The sequence below is a fragment of the Molossus molossus genome, unplaced genomic scaffold (assembly GCF_014108415.1).
Source record: "Molossus molossus isolate mMolMol1 unplaced genomic scaffold, mMolMol1.p scaffold_m16_p_2, whole genome shotgun sequence".
Classification (NCBI taxonomy): domain Eukaryota; kingdom Metazoa; phylum Chordata; class Mammalia; order Chiroptera; family Molossidae; genus Molossus; species Molossus molossus.
Window position 1 is genome coordinate 127127013 of NW_023425355.1, and position 21201 is coordinate 127148213.

A 21201-nucleotide genomic window follows, 5' to 3' on the forward strand; every position below is an offset into this window, starting at 1 on the left:
CATGTGAGAGAGACACATTGACTGGTTGCCACCCACAGGACACCAACCAGGGCCGGGAACAAACTGCAACTGAGGTATATGCCCTTAGCAGGAACCCAACCCTGGTCTCTCTGGTCCGGGAGGTGGGGAGTGGGGGAGGGGCTCTAACCGCTGAGCAAAATTGGCCAGGGATTGAGGGTTTTTTATATGACCATTGGTCAATAGAATGCAGTGGAAATAGCAGCATGCCTGGTCTGAACCTTGGTTTTACAGGTCTTTGTGATTTTTTTTGCTTACAATCTTCTACTTCTGCCATTGCCAAGAAGATATTTCTGAACTAGACTTTCAGTTCAATAAGAAAGAAAAGAAAAACTTGAAATAGAGCTTCTCTAGCCAAATCCAGCCTAAACCAGGTAATCCCTGGTTTACCCATTGATGTATAAGAAATAAATGCACGGTGTTTATGTAACCAAGATTTTCTGTGTGTTATACAATATGTCATAGCAATAGATAACTAATATAGTAGGGCATGCTGAAAACGAGTTTTGCCTATTCTCCACAATTTTTCAAGTTCCTTTCTCCTTACCTGAGGTTTGAAAAAACTGGCTGAAGTGAATATATAGCGTAGACAAAATTCCACTGAAATTTTTATGCATCTTCCAGGCCCAAGTAATGCATTCGTGATTATGTTTTCTCTTGAAGTATGTATCAAATTGCTTCCTTAAAACTTGTTGTTTTTTTTAGTTGTATCCATTGTTATTAATCCACATCCTTTCATGAATAATCTCTTAATCAAAACAAATGATCAGTGAACTATGTGTTACTTTTCTCTTTTGCTCTGATTTTCTTGAGTCTTCTGATGGTGATTTATACAAACTGAAACTTTGGTTAGGATTGTATATTCAAATCTCAGGTGCTTAGTCTTAACATTTCTTTAGCTCATTGTTAAGATTTTGTATTGTATGCAGGAAAAGATAATTATTGGAATTTTCAAAAAGAATATTAAATGGAAATAGAGTAACGTATATTCCTTTTTATTTTGATCCTTTCAGGCATGCTCTTTCCCTACATGTAAAACTTAACCCATTGTGAAGATATCTTCAAACTCTCTTTAATCTCTTCAAACATACATAGATTACAAAGTAATTGAATTAGAACTAAAAATTAACACATTAGCTTTCTCTTCATCTCTTTATTCAGGTGAATATTGCCAGTTTTGTAAAGGGAAATCCCAGAATTTAGTGACTTGATAAGTTATGAAAAAGTTTCTGTATGTTGACTATGATACTTCAGTGGAAAAAGCAGAACTTGCATAAGATTTTTTCTACATATCTCTGGTATTTGCATGGTTTATTTAAAATTTGACCCATACTATTATTTTTCAGATCATTGTTTTCTCTCACTCATGCCTCCTCCCTTTATGGTATTATTATAACTTGACAATTATGAGTATTACAAAGTGATTCTTTCTTACTACCCACTGTTGACATCATTAGAGAACCTTATATGCTCCAAAAAGCCTTTCCTACCCCCACTTTTAATTTTGATCCAATCTTTATCAATCCATTCTCCACCTAATAATCAAAGTGATATTTTAAAATTCAAATCAAATTATCATATTCTTTTGCTTAAGATTTCTAATTTCACTTGGAATAAAATCTAATGTCTTAAGCATGGCCTAAATTTTCTTTTTCTCCTACTTTTCTTTTATGTCACCCTACCTATCTTTTTTCATATCCTCTGAAAACCCCTTTTCTGGAAAACTCTTTCTCATCTCAAGCCTTAGCAAATAACATTTGCAAAAACATGGAAGTAAAAGAATAAATAGAAAATTCAGGCAAGGAAATATTGTTCTCTATGAATGTGGCATAGGGACATATCAGGAATGGATGCAAATATTAGCTCATGTTTGCTCCTATGCTACAGAATATAATTGTGTTAATGTTTGTGTAAGTACATGTGATAATATATGCTTTATATAAATGCAATATCATCATGTTTTTCTTGGTAGCAAGCGTGATCAAATGTTTCTTACAATATAGGTGATAAAAATTATTTAACCTCAGGTAAATAATTTCAGCCTCAGTCTAACCAAAAAAAAAAGAAGAAGAAGAATACCTATTTACAGGGTTGTTGTGTTTCAGAGATTATTATTATTAGTAGTAGTAGTAGTAGTATTTTTTAAGACACACGCAGCATTCGGCACATTGGAGCTATTCTGTATAAGTCAGGGAATTAATGGCAGTGAGGAATGTTAAACACAAAACAGAGATTTTACTTTCAGTGAGATTATAAACTCTCAGAACAGAAATGTTTAAAGGGAAAACGGAGTAGGATCCATTAACCTACTTATTTTTTAATATAATAACTAAAATATTAAGAGTTTCTGCACTGAGAATTTCATTTCCCAAATGTAGACTCTTGCCATGAGGTCACTGAAAAAAGCTTTGATGGTGAGCATTGACCTCAAATATTTAAAGAACTAAATCATCATGTTTGTGTGGCCAGAACCCATTCCCTTTAGGTTCAGAGCCACCATATATTTGTCTCTGATTAAGCAAATTTTCCAATATTAATGAAAATGTTTAACTTGATTATCTTTTGATAACATGCTCTCAGGAGTGTCTTAGCCAGCTACATCATTCAGGAAATGAGCTTTAATTTGCTACATTATTTTAGTTTTTAAAATATTTATGAGCAGATTAGGCAATGGAGATTATTGCAATGCCTAAAAGAAAATAAATATAGAAAATATCTAAAAAAAAATAAGTAAAGAAATCAGTAGTCTACACATCACTTTGCAAAGAGCTCAAATGTTTACACTTGAACAAATAAAATGAACCTTGTCCTTTACAAATTCAAGTTGCAAAACTCATGAGGAGATATATATTTTTTTTTACTCAGTTGTTAATGCCCCTGGTAACTATTGTAAGGGCAACTTGTATTATAATATTCCTGCATTCGAGGGTATTATTTTGGCCAGAATCCACAGGTGAAGAAAAAGGTTGCTAAAATCAAATTTAGGACTGGAAGGAATATGGCGGCAGGTAGGACCGGAGTGAGGGTGAGTGTGTGAGAAAGTGAGCGAGTGTGTGAGAGAGTGTGAGTAGACCTGAAGGTGGATGACCGAACCTGTGCAGTGCACAGATGCAGAGCAGAAGGTTCCTGTGCTGTGGGAGGGAGCAGCCAGCTACCTCAGTAAGCAGCCCTTCATGGTATTATCCCTGCACCAAGGGGAGGTCCCAGAAGATCCTGGGTCTTCCCTGGGAGGAGTCAGTGGGAGCACTTGGGCCCAGCAACGTGAGCCCACCAGCGCTCCTGGCACATCGGACCAGTGGACACTCTGTGTCAACACAGACCAGTGCACAGTACTGGAGCTCCCAAGGTGCAGGTCGGGGAAGCCACAGACAGCTGGGAGCCCAGCACCATCCCCCACAATAGCAGCCCGATGAGAGTCAAGATGTACCCCCAGCAACAGAGGCCGGGAAGCAGGACATCCATCTCCAGGCAACAGAAGCACAGACCAGCAACTGAGACCCATCCCCAAAACTACAGCAAAAGCTGAGCCCCAAGAGGTAGCAGCACTCCCTAGCCTCCAGCTGCGGGACCTGGAGCTCTACAAAGGCCTGTGTGGTCCAGTAGCTCACAAGTGCAGTGGGGAAGCCAGAGCCCTAGAGAGACTGGTGGGATCCAGCTGCCCGCCCCGGGAAATGCAGGGTGCGGGGGCACCAGAGAGGCCTGTGTTACCCAGCAGGGACTGTGCCATCCAGTTACCCCCGGGACCTGAGGGGTGCTGAAGCACCAGAGAGGCCCATGCAACCCAGCAGGGACTGTGCCTTCCAATTACCCTCAGGACCTGCAGGGTGCGGATGCACCAGAGAGGACCGTGTGACCCACCAGCCCATAAGATAAGCATAGAGCAGGATCCACAAAGGGACTCTGCTATCCAGTTACCTGAGGGACCTGCAGGGTGGGGGAGCACCAAAAAGGCCTGTGCAACCCAGCTGCACAGAAGATAAGCTTAGAGGATATGAAAATGGAGGCGGAGTGAATAGAAGCTACACAGAGGATCTCCCAGGACCAAAGGAGAATTACAAATAAAATAAAGGCAAGTCCTCTGAAAAGAGAAACAGAAAAGCATCAGAACAAGACCATATAGCCAGGGACACTGGTAGGATCTGCGGAGGAGCTTATCCAGTCAGCTACTCTGTTTCTTTTTATCGGAGCATTCACACCATTCACATTTAAGGTAATAATTGATATGTACTTATTTATTGCCATTTTTCTTTAGTGTAAATGTTCTCACCAAAAAATGAAATAGTAATTATGTGAGGTGATGGAGATGTTACTTAACCTAACACTACTATGGTAATCATTTCAAAATATATAAGTATCAAATCATCACATTGTTCACCTTAAACTTATACCATGTTATATATCAATTATATCTTAAAGCTGGGAAATAAATAAAATTCAGAGCTTGTCAAAGGCCAATCCTTTGAGAACTTGTACCAGAATGAAACTTAATGCATTGCTTCCTTATTTGAGAAAGTCATACCATGAAAAGCAAAAAGTTAGATGAATGAAAAATAGTGTTGTTAGTGATACAGCTGATTTACATATAGCATAAGCTCCTTATCTCATTGTAACCTGGTCATGGACAGGCAGCAATGAATTCAGTGTAGCATAGTTTTATATATGTCATTTAATTAAATCCTCAAATTCATGCTATGACAAATAATTATTAATCTCATTTTACAGGGACTTGATATCTAGAGTTAGTGTAACTCACTCAAGTGTCTGCAGTTAGCAAGTGCTGGTTGAGGGTATTCAATGCACACTGAATTTATTATCCTCCTATTTAATCACTGTGCTAAAAATGGGATATAAATGGGCTTTAGAAGCTTTTACACACCATTTTTTAAAATTAATTATCATGCATAGCCCAACACATAAAATAGTTAAAAGTGGATGTATTTGGTTTGTTTTGGCAAAGCGTAGAATTTGACATTTTATCTACCCAGACTCCATCAGCCCCATCCGCCTTATTCTGTGTCTTTAGATGCAGTTGAGACACCTTTTAATTTCATTATCCTGGAGAGTGGCATCATCATTAGAACCCAAACAAGTTTGATTTTGTTTACTTGATAATATAACCAAGGTATGTATGTATGTATGTATGTATGTATGTATGTATGTATGTATATAATCAGAGTACACAAAATACAATTTTCTTTTGTGCATGAAAACTGTAAAGAACACCCCGCTAATGTGGCTCAGTCGTTGAACATTGACCCAAGGAACAAGAGGTTTGATTCCTGCCAGGGCATATGCCCAGGTTATGGTCTCAATCCCCAGTGGGGGGCATGCAGGAGGTGGCCAATAGATGTTCTCTCTCATCAATGTTTCTATGTCCCCCCCAAAAAAAAACAATAAAGAAAAAAAATTTTTAAAGAAAACTGTGGAGAACAAAAAGAAGCCATTATTCAGAAGGCTAGGGGAACACTGATAGAATCAACCCCAAATCTACAACCTGGGAATATCTTCTTGTTTCAATGACTTCTCTAAGTCTCTCTTTACCATGTTTTTTATTGGCACAGATAATTATTTGGAAACCTAAATGTGATAAAAGAAGTATGATTCCTCAGTCTATTGCTTTAGCTAAGCAGATACATGTTAATTCCATTTTTATTTTTTTTCAGAGTATGTTGAAAGTATGTCAATATTTTTGCCATTTATTATGAACTTCTTGTTAGGGTCAGTTTCCTCAAGTTAAAAAAAAAGTATAAATATGTTGTTTCTTCCACTGAAAGAGGGTTCTTAAAAAGGCCTGGAAATATAAAGTTTGAATTGCATCTGTGATCACTGATGTTTGTATACTGAAGTTTGCATACAACTAAGCTTCTATATTGTATTAACGAAGTGATCAACAAATTTGTTAAGATTTAATTTCTTCCACACAAAAGCTAAGGATAAAAATATCTTTAACAAAGAGACTTTGCAATGGTAAAATATATTATATGAAAAAATTATATTAACATAAAATATTTATGTGTCATAAACTTATTTTCAGTAAAATAATTTTAAACCATATGTATAACTATTCTTTTTTTCTTTATTGATTTTTAGAGAGAGGAAGGGAGAGAAACATCGATGAGACAGGACATCGATTGGTTCCCTCCTACATGCCCCCCACTGGGGATCAGGTCCACAACCTGGGCTTGTGCCCTGACCAGAAATTGAACATGAGACCTCTTGGTGCATGGGTCGATGCTCAACCACTGAGCCACACCAGCTGGGTTGTATAACTATTCTTAATAAGTGATCAAGTAAATTAGCAGCATGAATGCTAATTATTGGCCTTATCTCCCTCAAAATATTTCTTTAAATATGCTTCCTTACTAAAACTGTACTGAAAAAGCCACAAACATCATTCAAATAAATATTCCTGATTATGCAGTTCACCAGTAAGAGGAAATGCATTATTAAGTATCAGAGCATTTTCTAGTTCCATTCACATTCTGCTGGGTAGTTACTGCAATTTGCCATTCTATAATTTATGCTCCACTCAGACCTAACTGCTTGCAGCTTCTAAAACAAAGTTGTTTTAAGTCTTGGGTACCTGCTGATACTGTTCTTTTTATCTGGGAACACAGTCCACTTTTAATACAGTAATTAATGCTCCCTACTATAACCACCCCCAATCTCATTGCCTTAACCTTCGAAGATTTTTCTGCATTTCATCAAATCTAAGTTGTCATCTGTTATAAGATGCATTATTTTGTGTGGTGCCAAGGAAGAAAATTAATTCCCCCAGTTAAACTATGACACACTTCTTATCACCTTAATTTTAAGCATCCTATTACAGAGAAATTATAATGTGGGGAGGAAAAGTACCTGGAATCAATTTGATATTGCATTCTTCTTATGCATAGTGTACTGAAAATCATCTAGCTGTAAAAGATTTCCACCAGGCTGTGATTAAGGCATTCTGGCTCTTTCCATCTTTCTCATGTTCCCTGGGGACGTCTGAGTTCTCCATAGGATTCCATCCATCTGGATTGGCAAGAAACTACCAGAGAGAACATAACTATAGGATGGCAAAGGTTGTTTCAAGAGTCAGGTTTAAGAGAGAACAGACTAATGGTTGCCCTTAAAGGGGAGGGGACTTAGGGGACTGGGTGAAAAAGACAAAAGGATTAAGAAGCATAGATTGGTAGTTACAAAATAGTTACGGGAATATAAAGTATAATATAGGAAATATATTCAATAATATTGTAACTACTGGAAATATTAGGGGAACACTTTATAAAGTATATGATTGTCTAACCACTACATTGTACACCTGAAGCTCATACAAATAATATTGAATGTAAACTGTAATTGAACAATAAAATTTTTTAAATTACCTGGAAAAAAAGAGTCAGATCTAGGAGTATCTTGCATCACCATCACCTACATTCCTTTGGTGGCATTGATCATATGACCCATCTAGACTTAAGAGGAGGAGGAACATAGACTTCCTGTGGTCTAAGAGGAAAATGAAATTGTGTGAAGATCATACAGCATCACCACTTTTGTTCAGCCCCTATCACTTTCACTTATCTTTCAAAACTTAGCACAAGAATCACCTCTGTTCAATTTTTTCTTTCTCTTTACTCTCCCAAGTAAAAATGACTCCTCTTTCATGTTCGCATTAGATGATGTCATAGTCTGCTCAGGATGCCATAACAAAATACCACAGACCTTGTGGCTTATACAATAGAAATTCATGTTCTCACAGTTCTGGAGGCTAGGAGTCTAAGATCAAGGTGCCTGTAGGGTTTGTTTGTGGTGATACTTTCCTCCTCCTTCCTCCTTCCTCCTCCTCCTCCTCCCCCTCCTCTTCCTCCTCCTTTTGCCTCATCCTCGTCCTCGTCCTCGTCCACTTCCACTTCTACTTCTACTTCTTTTTTGGCAGATAGCTGCCTTCTCACAGTTCTCTTTTTTCTGTGTATGTGTGTTCATCAAGAGAGGTCTTTGTTGTCTCTGTCTCTTCTCAAAAGGGCACAAGTCCTATTGGATCAGGGCTCCACCCATGCGACCACATTTAACTGTAATTACCTTCTTAAAGGCCCTATCTCTGAATACAATGACATAGGGGGGTTAGTGATTCAACATTTGATTTTGGAGTGACACAATTTAGTCCATAGTAGATGCCAAGTACTTTTTTTTAATTAGTGGATCCCCTGTGCCTAGAAGAGTTTAAAAAATTAATATATTTGTTTTATTTACACTATAATTGAAATTAAATGAAAAGATAATGAAAAATAAACAGTTAGGTTCTACTTCTAGAATTTACATTGTCTATGTGATTTGATGCAAATCACTTTAACTTCTTCGGGGGCAAGTTTCTTCCTCAAAATTATTTGGAAATTACCATAAGTGATCTTTAGGTCTTCTTCAATGCTTAAAATTTATATTCTATTTGACACATATAATAAAACTCAATGAAAGATCTTAACTCTCAATCAGGACTCACAGTTTTGATTTGACTCATCTGTTTAAAGCAACAGATCATCTTCCTGTTTGGGGTTACAATTTTAATTTACAACTTCATGATTGAATTTGTGATTCCTGTCTTTATAACTGCATCCTGGCACATGTGAAGACATAATTCTATTCCAATTTCTCTTGCTATTGACTGTGTTCAGGTATATATTCTAATTCTACTTCACCATCAGAGAGTTCTTTAGCAAGTTTTTGCTCAGTTATTTTATTTCTGCAATACAGATGGAGAGATTTTTACACTTTAAAACATTAGTGAATAACATTCACATACAAATAACTTTCAAAATATAAGCAAGTTATCTCATTTGAATTCTACCAAAGCCACCAGTGACTCTAAATGTTACTTGAAAATGCATTTATTTTAGTTAGAATGTGTTGTCAAAAAATCTAAAATTGCCCGGCCTGTGTGGCTCAGTGGTTGAGCATTGACCCATGCACCAGGAAGTTGCTGGTCTCATTCCTGGTCAGGGCACATGCCCAGGTTGTGGGCCAAATCCCCAGTGTGGGGCATGCAGGAGGTGGCCAACTGATGTTCTCTCTCATCAATGTTTCTATCTCTCTCTCCCTCTCCTTTCCACTCTCTAAAATCAATAAAGTAAAAAGCATTAATTAAATAAAAAATCATCTAGAGCACTGTGAATGAGGGGTAATGATAAACAATATTTTACCAAATGGTTAGAAGTCATCAACAGAGGTGAGTTAATACTATTAAATTTGGGACCAGTTACAATTATATTACTATTAAAATACATTAAGAAAACAAAATAATGCTCATTTATTTTTCTATGTAGAAATAGTTAGACCAAATACAAATATTCAAAAGAAAAAAAATTATCACTTTAATTTGAAAATATTTTCAAATATATTTATTTCTGTGTAATTTAATTGTATATTTTGGACCTTTTAAATGAAATATTTCTGTTGAAAACAAGAATTAAATATATTTTTAAAAATCAACTAATATGCATAGCAAGATTTAGGTACAAATAAAAACAAAAAGACTAACTGCATATGTATATATATTAATTACAACAATGATCCATAGCATTTTTTGAGCCTCACTAAAATGTCAGTCATCATACTCAGTGATTTGCACATATTACAATAAATCCTCACATTTAAAAAAATGAGGTATGTGGTATTAACATCCTGTTTTATAAATGTGGAACCCAAGGCAGAGAGATTTCATGTTAAAATTATGCAATTAGAAAGTTGTAGAGGCCAGACAATTTGACTCTAGAATTTGTGTTTTTTCCACCATTTTAGATTATTTCTGATAACAATGGGCATCAATTTTGTGATTTTTATCTAGAATAGTCTTTAAAAATGTCATACATTTTTGTGTTTGATTGTAAGTAACTTTTATAGTACATAATTAATAATGAATTAGTAACATTATTATTTTTGTCAAAAATGTAAAAAAAATATGATCTAATCATGAAGAAACAACAGAAAAACACTCTACAAAATACTTGTACTCTTCACAAGTGTCAGGAGCAAAAAATACAAACAAAAGCTGAGGAACTTCTCCAGAATAAAAAAAGACAAAGGAGACATGACAAATGAATACAAAGCATAATCTTAGATTGGATCCTGGACTTGGTGTGAAGGGGAATAGATATAAAGGAGATTATTGGGAAAATTGACAAGATTCGAATATGGGGTGAAGTTCAGATAATTGGATTACATTAAAGTTGTATTTCTTGCACTGTGGTTATATAAAAGAACATGAACTATTTGTCCTTAGAAAGTACACACTGGAGTACTGAAATGTTTGTGTGTGTGTGTGTGTGTGTGTGTGTGTGTGTGTATGATAGGAGAAAATGATAAAGCAACTAGGATAAAATGCAAATATAAATAATTAATGAACCCAGTAAAGCTAAAAATGGGTTTTCTTGCAACTTTTCTTGAAGTTGGAAATCATGGGCAAGTTAAATAAATTCTAGAGATGTAATGTACAGTGTGATGATTATAATTAATAATACTGTATTATATCATTGAAATTTGCTAAGACGGTAAATCTGAAGTGTTCTCACTACAAACAAAAAGAAAATGGTGGTAGAGGAAGAAAAAATGGCGACGAAGTGAATGGAGGGACCCAGACCGTCTCCCAAGACCAAACTGGATTTACAACGAAAACAAAGGCAAACCATCAGGAAAGGGCAGCTGAAGGACACCTTGGAGGACCACTTAACCAGAAACACCCACTCAGTCCTGGTAGGCTTGCGAGGACCGGAGAGGGGACCAAGAGCCCAGGGTCCGCAGCGGCCTGGGCAGGGGCCAGGGAACTAGAGGGGAAGTTAACTCTACCGTCTTTCTTCCCACCGTGCACGGCCTGGAAACCCTGTAGCCGGCTAGGCTAGGCTCTCTGCTGAAGCCGTACAGACTCGCAGACCCCAGGCAACTCTGTGGGACCGGGGAACGCGGTGGAAAGTTAACTCTACCGCCTCCCTCCCTGCCGTGCACGGCCTTGGAAACTCTGTAGCCGGCTAGGCTAGGCTCTCCGCTGGAGCCGCACAGACTCCTGGCCCCCAAGGAACTGGGCGGGACCAGGGAACTCGGAGGGACCGGGGAACTAGGCGGAAAATTAATTCTACTGCCTCCCCTCCTGCCGTGCAAGGCCCTGTAGCCACTGAAGCCGCACAGACTCCTGGCCCCCAGGCAACTCGGTGGGACCGGGGAATGCGGCGGAAAATTAATTCTACCGCCTCCCTTCCCTGCCGTGCACGGCCTGGAAACCCTGTAGCCGGCTAGGCTAGGCTCTCCTCTGAAGCCGCACAGACTCGCAGACCCCAGGCAACTCAGTGGGACCAGGGAACGCGGTGGAAAGTTAACTCTACTGCCTCCCTCCCCGCCGTGCACGGCCCTGGAAACTCTGTAGCCGGCTAGGCTAGGCTCTCCGCTGAAGCTGCACAGACTCCTGGCCCCCAGGGAACTGGGCGGGACCAGGGAACTCGGAGGGACCGGGGAACTAGGCGGAAAGTTAATTCTACTGCCTCCCCTCCTGCCGTGCAAGGCCCTGTAGCCGCTGAAGCCGCACAGACTCCTGGCCCCCAGGGAACTCGGCGGAACCGGGAAACACGGAGGAAAATTAATTCTACCGCCTCCCTCCCCGCCATGCACGGCCTGGAAACCCTGTAGCCTCTGAAGCCGCACAGACTCCTGGCCCCCAGGCAACTCGGTGGGACCGGGTAACGTGGCGGAAAATTAATTCTACCGCCTCCCTCCCCGCCGTGCACGGCCCTGGAAACTCTGCAGCCGCTGAAGCCCCACAGACTCACGGCCCCCAGGGAACTGGGCGGGACCAGGGAACTCGGCTGGAAATTATTCCCACCGCCTCCCTTGCCACCCTGCATGGGCCCGCCTAACGCTATAGCCTGCTAAACTCTCCGCTGGAGCCACACAGACTCCCGGAGAACAGGGGACTTCGCGGGATTAAAGTGGGTCCTCCCTGGTGCATCCAAACCCAGGAGAGGGAGCCACAAACAGCAAAACACCAACACCCACTGGGAAAACTTGGCAGACTCCAAAGCCCACTGTGATAACGAAAATGGTGAGAAACAGAAACAAAAGCCAAATGAAAGATCAAGAGACCTCTACAGAAGATGAAATAAATGAGGTGCAGTTAAGCAAGTTAACAGAACTAGAATTTAGAGCCATGATGTTGCAGAAGCTCAACAGCATGTGTAAGGACATGAGCAACATGAGTAAAGACATAGAAATGTTGAAAATAAACCATCTGGAAATGAAAAACCAACAGGAAGAAATGAAGAATGACATATCAGAAATGAAAAACACACTGGAAGGTCTAAACAGCAGAGTAGGGGAAGCTGAGGACCGGATCAGTGAATTAGAAGACAGGCTAGAAGAAATCAACCAATCAGAAAACCAAAAGGAAAAAAAGATTAAAAAACAAGAAGAGAGCTTAAGAGAATTGTGGGACAACTGGAAACGTAATAATATTCGTATCATAGGAGTCCCTGAAGAAGAAGAAAGTAAGCGAGGGCTAGAGAATATATTCAAAGAAATAGTGACAGAAAACTTCCCTAATTTGGTGAAGGAAGAAGGCATTCAAGTTCAAGAAGCTCAGAGAGCCCCAAGTAAGAAGAACCCAAACAGGCCCACACCAAGACACATAGTAATCAAACTGCCAAAAATTCAAGACAAAGAGAGAATCCTAAAAGCAGCAAGAGATAAGCAACAGGTTACCTACAAAGGAACCCCCATAAGGCTCTCAGCTGACTTCTCACAAGAAACATTACAGGCTCGAAGGGAATGGCATGAAGTAATCAAGGTCATGAAAAACAAGGATCTGAATCCAAGACTACTCTACCCAGCAAGGCTATCGTTCAAAATAGAAGGTCAAATAAAGAGCTTCCCAGACAAAATAAGGCTAAGGGAGTACATTAGCACCAAACCAGCACTGCAAGAAATGTTAAAAGGACTGCTGTAATTACCAGGAGAAATGGGAAGAAAAATAGAACCACACTAAACAAAAATGGCAATAAATAAGTACATATCAATAACCACCTTAAATGTAAATGGACTGAATGCTCCCATAAAAAGACACAGAGTAGCTGATTGGATAAGAAAGCAAGACTCATCTATATGCTGTTTACAAGAAACCCACCTCACAACAAAAGACTCACATAGATTGAAAGTGAAGGGATGGAAAAAAATCTTTCAAGCAAATGGAAAAGAAAAAAAAGCTGGGGTAGCAATACTGATATCTGATAAAATAGACTTCAGATTGAAGGCCATAACTAGAGACAAAGAAGCCCACTACATAATATTGAAAGGATCTATCCAACAGGAAGATATAACCTTGATAAACATATATGCACCCAATATAGGAGCACCAAAATATATTAAAAATCTTCTGGAGGACTTCAAAGGAGAAATTGATAGCAATACAATCATAACAGGGGACTTCAACACCCCGCTCACATCACTGGATAGATCCTCTAGACAAAAAATTAGCAAGGAAACAGAGACTCTAAATGAAGCACTAGACCAAATGGATTTAATAGATATCTACAGAGAACTACACCCCAAAACTACAGAATTCACATTCTTCTCAAGTGCACATGGAACATTCTCAAAGATAGACCACATGTTAGGGCACAAACTAAGTCTCTACAAGTTCAAGAAGATTGAAATTATAACAAGCATCTTCTCAGACCACAATGGTATGAAACTAGAAATCAATTGCAAGAAGAACATACAAAGACATTTTAACACATGGAAGCTAAATAGAATGTTATTAAACAATGAATGGGTCACTGAGGAAATCAAGGAAGAAATCAAAAACTTCCTGGAAACCAATGAAAATGAGGACACAACAATACAAAATCTATGGGATGCAGCAAAAGCAGTTCTGAGAGGGAAGTTTATAGCACTACAGGCCTACCTCAAAAAAGAAGAAAAATCTCTAATGGACTACCTAACCTCACAACTTAAAGAACTAGAGAGTAAACAAAAAGAAAACCCCAGAGCAAGTAGAAGAAAAGAAATAGTAAGGATCAGAGCAGAAATAAACGACATAGAGACCAAAAAAACAATCCAGAGGATCAATAAAACAAAGAGCTGGTTTTTCGAAAAGATAAACAAGATTGATGGACCCTTAGCTAGACTCACCAAGAAACAAAGAGAGAGAACCCAAATACATAAAATCAGAAATGAAACAGGAGAGATAACAACTGACCCTACAGAAATACAAAAGATCGTTAACAACTACTATGAAAAATTATACGGCAACAAATTCGAAAATCTAAGCAAAATGGACAAATTTTTAGAAACACATAGCCTCCCAAAATTGGATCAGATAGAGATTGAAAACTTGAACAGACCAATAACAACAGAAGAAATTGAAGATGTAATCAAGACTCTTCCAGCAAACAAAAGCCCAGGCCCAGATGGCTTCACAGGGGAGTTTTACCGAACATTCAAAGAAGAATTAATACCCATTCTCCTCAAACTATTTCAAAAAATTCAAGAAGAAGGAAGACTGCCAAACTCGTTTTATGAAGCCAGCATAACTCTAATTCCAAAACCAGAAAAAGACACAACAAAGAAAGAAAACTACAGGCCAATATCCCTGATGAACATAGATGCCAAAATCCTGAACAAAATACTAGCAAATCGAATCCAGCAATACACCAGAAAAATTATCCACCATGACCAGGTGGGATTCATCCCAGGGATGCAAGGCTGGTACAATATTCGCAAATCCATAAATGTGATACACCACATAAATAAATTGAAGAATAAAAACCACATGATCATATCAATAGATGCTGAAAAAGCCTTTGACAAAATCCAGCATCCATTTCTGATAAAAACGCTCAGCAGTGTGGGAATTGAGGGATCATACCTAGACATAATAAAGGCCATATATGAAAGACCTACAGCCAACATCATACTCAATGGGCAAAAACTAAAAGCATTTCCCTTAAGAACAGGAACAAGGCAAGGATGCCCACTTTCGCCACTCCTATTTAACATAGTACTGGAAGTCTTAGCCACAGCAATCAGACAGGAAGAAAAAATAAAAGGGATCCAAATTGGAAAGGAGGAAGTGAAATTGTCATTATTTGCAGATGACATGATACTGTACATAGAAAATCCCAAAGACTCCACAAAAAGCTTACTAGACTTAATAAATGAATTTGGCAAAGTAGCAGGATACAAAATTAACGTCAAGAAATCGATGGCATTCTTATACACCAATGATGAACTCACAGAAAGAGAAACTAGGCAAACAATCCCATTTACCATTGCGGCAAAAAAATTAAGATACCTAGGAATAAACTTAACCAAAGAGATAAAGGACCTATTCGCAGAAAACTACAGGACTTTGAAAAATGAAATAGACCAAGATGTAAAAAAGTGGAAGAACATACCCTGTTCATGGATTGTGAGAATTAACATCATTAAAATGTCCATATTACCCAAAGCAATCTATAGATTCAATGCAATCCCCATCAAAATACCAATGGCATACTTCAAAGAATTAGAACAATTACTTCAAAAGTTCATATGGAACCAAAAAAGGCCTCGAATAGCAACAGCAATCTTGAAAAGGAAGAACAAAGTTGGAGGGATCACAATACCAGATTTCAGGTTATACTACAAAGCCACCATAATCAAAACAGCCTGGTACTGGCACAAGAACAGGTATATAGACCAGTGGAACAGAATAGAGAACCCAGAAATGGACCCTAGGCAATATGCTCAATTAATATTTGACAAAGGTGGCAAGAGCATACAGTGGAGTAAGGACAGCCTCTTTAATAAATGGTGCTGGGAAAATTGGACAGCTACTTGCCGAAAAATAAAACTAGACCATCAACTTACACCCTACACCAAAATAAACTCCAAATGGATAAAAGACTTAAATGTAACTCATGAATCCATAAAAATCCTAGAGGAGACTGTGGGCAACAAAATCTCAGACATCATACGCAGCAGAATTTTTACTGACACATCACCTAAGGCAATAGAAACAAAGGAGAAAATGAACACATGGGACTACATCAAACTCAAAAGCTTCTGCACTGCGAAAGATACAATCATCAAAACGGAAAGGCTACCCACTGTATGGGAGAGCATAATTGCCAATGATATATCAGATAAGGGGTTAATTTCCAATACATATAGAGTGCTCATACAGCTCCACAAAAGGAAGACAAAGAATCCAATTAAAAAATGGGCAGAGGAACTAAATAGACACCTCTCCAAACAGGACATACAAATGGCTAAGAGACATATGAAGAAATGTTCATCATCACTAATCATCAGAGAGATGCAAATCAAAACAACAATGAGGTATCACCTCACACCGGTCAGAATGGCTGCCATCAAAAAATCATCAAACAACAAGTGTTGGCGAGGGTGTGGAGAAAAGGGGACTCTAGTACACTGTTTGTCGGAATGCAGACTGGTGCAGCCACTATGGAAAACAATATGGTGTCACCTCAAAAAATTAAAAATTGAACTCCCATTTGACCCAGTGATCCCACTTCTAGGAATATACCCTAAGAAGCCTGAAACACCAATCAGAAAGAATATATGTACCCCCATCTTTGTAGCAGCACTATTTACAATCGCTAAGATCTGGAAACAGCCCAAGTGCCCATCAGTAGACGAATGGATTAAAAAGCTGTGGTACATATACACAATGGAGTACTATGCAGCGGTAAGAAAGAAAGATCTCTTATCCTTTGAGACTACATGGAGGGACCTGGAAAGTATCATCCTAAGTGAAACAAGCCAAGCAGAGAAAGACAAATTTCATATGATCTCACTGATTTCTGGAATATAATGAACATAACAGTTTGAGGACAATCCCCTAAGGAGTGGGGAGCTGAGAGAGGGATGAACAACAAATTTATATGCATGTAGGCATGAACAGAGGACATGGACAACAATCGGGGGAAGGGGCAGGGAGGGAAGGGGGAGGGGGGAATCACTGGGGGAAAAAAGGAGAATCATTTGTAACAAAAATTAATCAATAAAAAAAAAAGAAAGAAAATGGTAACAATGTGAGGTTATGGATTTGTTAATTGTCTTGATTTTGGTGATCATTTCACAATGCATGCAACATATCAAGTTGTACACCATAAATATATGCAGGTCATATTTGTCGATTATGTCTCAATAATGCTGAAAAAGTAGAAAAAATAAAACCCTAAAAGACTGGAATAGAAGGAAGCATCTTAATTGTTTAATTTTTAAGCTTATAAAAATATAGATTAATAAACCATCAAGTACTAAAGCAGGCACTAAGGATCAAATGACATTGAAACTAAGTATCTTCATCAGGAATGTAATTATCTGAGAAGAAATGTTTGAAAGTAATAAAAGCCTTCAGTTAAATAGAGAAATGGGATATGTTAGTTTAATTATTTTTTAATGAAAATACTATCAAGAGAATAAAATAACATATTGCTGCTAATAAAAATATTCAAGATATGTTGGCTTTTTTTCACAGGAAATATCCATTTTAATCATAAGAATGCTTCATTTTGTGTGGATCTGCTTTTTTAACTTTAGACTAATGTAAGTTAGGCACATTCACATTTATTATTATTTTAATTCACAGAATCATTCTCTGAGTTAATTGTTAGTATTTCCATTTTGTAGATGAGAAAACTGAGGCACAGTGATCAAATAACTTACTCAATAGCACCCAGGTGGTATGCTTCTTGGATTTCACACCTACATCAGCCTGATTTTAATCCCATGTTTTTTCCTACCTTAACCCTCTGGCATTTAGTGAAAGGTGATTCATTAAAACATAAAAAACATGGAAATAGTTAGGACAACTTTCAATGAAAAATGAGATGGGATTCTTCTTAGTAGCAAAATGGATTTTGAACTTTGCTTTGTAATGAAATGCTAGTCCTTTACAAATTAGCCGTTTTTGATCTTTAAACCATGGCTCACTTTAGTAAGTGTAATGAAGGAAAAAAATACTAAATATGGAAAGAAAGAATAAAAGGAATATTGCTTTTATCTAATAATATGCTAGACATAAAAAATGGCTACTTATTGAAAATTTTCACGTTTCATATAGTTGCTTTAATACTGAACAGTTTTAGACACATTTGGCTTAAAACCAAAATATTCCTTCAAGAATTTATTTCTACCCCCAAAGCAGCAATGCACCTGAAGGAACCCTCCTTGGCAGGAGTCTCAAAGCTGCTGCAGCATTTTGTATGACATAATCTCTGTCAGGAACTCCTTTCACTGGGACTATGAAAAGCCCAGGAAACATGCCAATAGAATAAGTGATCCATCAGTCTAGGAACATGTGCTTCCTTGGATTTTTCATTTTATTTTAAACAGAATCATAGCATGAATATGTATCATTGTCATTAATATGTGAAATAATTTTTGAAGTGTTATATAATTATTTACTTAACTATTTAGTAAAGAAAATAACTTGCTATGTTAAATAATTATTTAATCAATTACTTAGTACACTATTATTGCTCCACAACAAAAATTGTCAAAAGTGCTTTAGAATCACCTAGGGGGCTTATTAGAAGCAGATTGTTGGAGCCCAGCCTTTGAACCTATGATTTCAGTTTGAGGCTTGGCTTGATAATTTACATTTCTAACAAGTTCCTAGGGGATGCTGATATTGCTGGCCTGGGAATCACACTTTGAGAACCATGGGTCTAAAGTATATGCAAGATTTTTAGATTTGCAAACTAACATTCTTTATTGATTATCTGTAATCACTTAAAGTCCTTTGTACTCAAGAGACTTATAAATATGGAAACATCACTGTCTTTAATAGACTGTGTCTCCAAATCGTTTGTTAATTAAGCTTGGACCTAGATTTTTATTATCCAAGACAGTAAATATTAGGTACACCTGGATATTTAATTAATTAAAATTAAATAAAATTAAAAGTTCAGTTCTTCAGTCACACTAACCACATTCAAAAGCTCAATAGCTACATGAGGGTAGTAGCTACCATATTAGACAGAGAATATGTCCTTCATCTTGTATTGGATAGCTAATAGAGTGTTCCTTAACTTTTATAAGTAGCCAAAAGCCAGGCCAGCCTTAATATAAACAGAACAGGCAGGTCCATCTGTGATGTGATTTTAGGCATTTGGCCTTCCTCACCATCCCTCTTTATCTCAGAGCATCTGTGCATGTACACATGCACACAAATGCACACACACAAAATTTTCTCATCCAATATCTAATCTATAAAATCCAACCTAGAAGGCTTGGATCCAGTTAAAGATACACTGGAATATTGGAACAAAAATATATACCATTTAGGAAGCCTGTAAAATATTCTATTTTTCTTCATTTTATTCTAAATAGATATTATATTGCATCCCCTCTATGGTGCTAATTTGGCCATGAAGAATAGAGAGAGTGGGCTGTGGCTTCCTATAAGAAATCTTGTATCTCTATGTACCCACTCTATTACTTTTCCATGACATTGTGACATCTTTGAATCTCAGTGCCTTGTTTATAAATTGAACCAGTATGATTGTTGTAAAGCAAACATAAAGAATATGTGCTTGAATGTACTTAGTATACTGTAAGACTTATGCAAAATCTGTGTATTGCATTTCTCTCATGCTAAAAGTTGATATTATAGTTGTAAAAGAAAGCTAATAAATAGCCTCATAAGACAGTATGGCAGAAAAGTTCCAGAAATTTTCATCTTCATCTCTGTGAAATAGGGCTGCCAACTCTGCACTTCATGGCATTGTGCAGAGATAAATAATGTATTTCAGTCCTTTCAAGCTTCACACATTTAACTTAAAAAATAAGGGAGATGTGATGGGTAGCATTCTACAACGACCTTTAACATCTCTTGCCCATTCCTATGTGATCCTCTGCGCTTGATTGTGGGTTGAATCTGTAAATATAATATGATGTTACTCCCATGATTATGTTGAATTTCATGGCAAAAGGGATTTTACGGATGCCATTAAGACCTTAACTCAGTTGATGTTAAGATAGAGAGACTGTCCTAGGTGGGTCAGACTTAATCATATGAGCCCTTAAAAGGCACTGAACTCTTCTTAATGTAACATTGGCAGTGTAAAGATTCCATGAGAGGAAGGGTCTCTGTTACCGTCATTGAAGATGGAGAGACGCTACATGGCAAATGATGTAAGAAGACTCAAGAAGCTGAGAATGGCCCCAGAGGATAGCCAGCAAGGAAATGGGGACCTCAATCCTACAACCACAAACAACTGAATTCTGCTAATAACCTGAATAAATTTTGAAGAGAATCCCAAGTTCCAAATGACAACAGTGACACTTTGATCTCAGCCTTATGACATTATAAGCAGTGAACCTAGTCATGCTAGCCCAACTCCTGACCTGTAGAAACTGTGAGCTAATAAATCGGTATTGTTTTAAACTACTAGGTTTATGATAATTTAGTACAGAACAATAGAAAACTAGCACAATGGATCAGCAATTGGGCAGTTTCTTTTTATTTAGGAGTAGGAAACAGTTTGACTTCAACATATTGTTAGGTATTTTAATAATAGTATGTTATTTATATTCATTGTGGTTCAATTCCTCAGGATTCAGAGTAGTTAAAGGGAAGAGAGTACACAGTGAGTAGACAATGATTCCTGGGCTCTAAATACATAGGTCCAGGGATGTAGCTTGCATTTAATGCTAGCAGGGAACATCTGTCATTGGGTTCAGGGAAAAACTTAATTAAAATTAAGACCACTTGGCCCTTACAATGAATTTTATAAAATTTTATGGACATGCAGTGTGACTTGGAAAGCCCACAAAGTGTCAATAATATCCTAAACCTACTTATAATTTCTTCATCATTCACTCAGAACTATAGTAACATACAGTATTCTGGAGGAAAAAGATTGGAGACAACCTTATCACAGAGGTATCTGTTTTAAAACATCTAATATTCTAAAATGGCCATGATCAGGCTTGTTGTCATCTTGGGTTATGCATACAATATTTTAATTCTATGTTGCTCTTTTTTGCAATTTATAGACTTAATATTAATACCATTATTTTTATTGAGGATGATCAATTACCCTAATATGTGTCTTTGGTATTCAACTTAATTGTCTGAAAAGTCAAGAAACTAAAGGAGGTTATGTTATTAATTGCCATGCTGCCTTAATATCAGAACCACAACAATGATTG